We start from the raw sequence: 2,356 nt of genomic DNA, 5'->3' as shown, positions 1-2,356 counted from the left end.
CGGGAGAGAGAAGGGGAGCAGGAAATGATGGATGTACCACTTACATTTGCTGTGTTTTTCTTGTCCACTTCAATACTGAATTTGTTATTGCATTGTTTGTTTAACCTTCGTACATAATAAAAGTGCATGGATATTGCCTGGACATTTGACAATATCTGGTGAAAACTAAATAACGAGAGGGATGCTACTAAACCTGGATGAGCAAAATGCCGTGGTCTGTAGCATCGGCTCTAGGAATGGAGTTCGCTGGAGGTGGTTTGAATCCACCTATAAATGCTGCTGTACTGTAGACAAAAAAAAAAAAAATTATGAGGGGATTATTATTATTATTATTATTGTTATTATTATTATTATGGGCTCATCCTGGCTTACAGTGCCCATGTGCGTTCACATTGCAGGTTGTGGCTCCAGATGATAGGCTGGCAGCTTGCTCTCTGTAGAGAGCCTCAGGAAGGCTGGTCATGCAGGGCAGGTCAGTGTCAGGACAGGCATCGTCATCATCAGGGTTAAAAACTACCCCTGAATGAACAGTCCACAGACATCTGCCTGCTGTCACGTCAGCTAGGTAGCATGGGCTTGGGGTAGAAGTGGAGAAACACAAGTGGGCTGTTGGTCGACAAGGAAAAGACCTGACATATCAAAGTTGGGGAGCCTTGGGATGCTGCTGACGGGTTATTTACATTTAGATCCTGCAGACACAGCAGAGATCAGGGTGCAGGAGAGTTCCCCTTGCACGAGGTTCTGGTTGTAAACCTAAATGTGTGGTGCGAGCCCACGAGGTGCACTTCCCTGCACGTGCTGTGAGACAGCTGCTTACAGTAACCAGGAAAAAATGATGGCTTTTGGTTTAAAATGCTCCAGCACCCTGAGGGGATATGCGGTAACACTGAGCTTGCAGGTCTACTTGACTGTTTGGTGACAGGTGATCTGGAGATACTCGTTCTGTGATCAGCACAGATCTGTACGGATTTCAAGCATCTGTTATCAATGGGGTTGTGCCAGGCTCATCCTTCACCTCTCCAGTGATGTCCGAATTCCACCTAAGTTACTTTTTCTGTGTGATACTGCCATGAAGGAGCTCAACTTTAGTGAAATCCTACAGGGCTACTGACATGACTTAAATCTGGTACGCTTCACCTCCTGCAAAAATGGGAAGGTATTCTTCCTTTGGGGGACACCGCTGCTAAGGGAACGAGTTAAAATGCATAATTATTGAAGGAAAAAAGGGAAGGCAGGAATCATTTAAAGATTATGCACCAGAATTTGTTTATGAGCTTTGGAGAAGATACAGCTCCTCTTGTTACGCTGAATCATTTCATTTTTGGAATAACAGGTGATGATTCCCAAGATGTTCAGCGTGATTGGCAGTAGGTGGGTATGAAGCACCTGAGGAATCTTGTCTAATCAAGTGAAGCGTTTAGAAACCCATCCAGGCTCTGTGCTTTGCACCTCCCCTCCCACCCTGCTCGTTTAATAAGAAGTTGGCAGGAAAATTAACGCTATTTGGGCACCCCAGTGACATGGCAGCGGTAAAGTGTTGTGTGTATCAACGAGGACATTCCGTTCAGCTGGGAATGTGGTAGTACGGCCACTTTATACACGGGCAGCATGGACACAGCCGTGTTCTCAGACTCTCTCACTTCCTATAATTGCAACCAGGCTTTTAAAAAACTATTTTCCTAGAAATATAACGTGACAAGTCTCTAGACTTGGGAAATAACCAGTAAACTCTGTGTTTCTGCCAGGGTTATGCAGGCCCCTGTGTGGTCAAGGATACTGTCAGGCCACTCTGGCAGGTTGACCAAGGGAAAAGCACGTGGGGACCTCAGGGATGCCACAGACCGCTTACAGCCTTTGTGAGCCATCTCACCTCTTGCACCACTCTTTACACCTATTCATAGTGAATATCACTGGTTACCTGGTCAGGATGGCTGGTTTAACTGCTGTTGGTAGAGGTGAGTGTGGTGATGGGGACACAAGAAAATGATTGCCTGGGTCCAGGCTGTCCTCCCCGGGAAAATGCGGCTGCCTCTTCCCTGGGCAAATGCCCTGGTTGGGCACTTGGACCCTCAGCGGCTTTTTGCAGGAGGAACAGGCAAAGGAAACCGCTCAGTCCAATATTCCATCACCCTCTCCTGCCCCCCAGCTTCCCCTGGAAAGTCACATCAAAAGCAAAATGGGAACACTAGTTTTAAATCCACTCTCATCCTGTTATCTTCTTGCACACCACGACCTTGGTACCGCGGCCTCCATTCTCCGCCCGTGACCCCGAGCCCGGGGAAAAATGCCACGCGCACACACACACACCCCCCCCGCCTTCTCCGGCCCCGAAAAGGCTGGATGGGGAAGGGGGGAT

Source organism: Buceros rhinoceros, unplaced genomic scaffold (genome assembly GCF_000710305.1).
Source record: "Buceros rhinoceros silvestris isolate BGI_N320 unplaced genomic scaffold, ASM71030v1 scaffold13303, whole genome shotgun sequence".
Taxonomy (NCBI): domain Eukaryota; kingdom Metazoa; phylum Chordata; class Aves; order Bucerotiformes; family Bucerotidae; genus Buceros; species Buceros rhinoceros.
Note: the sequence above shows the minus strand (reverse complement) of the source record.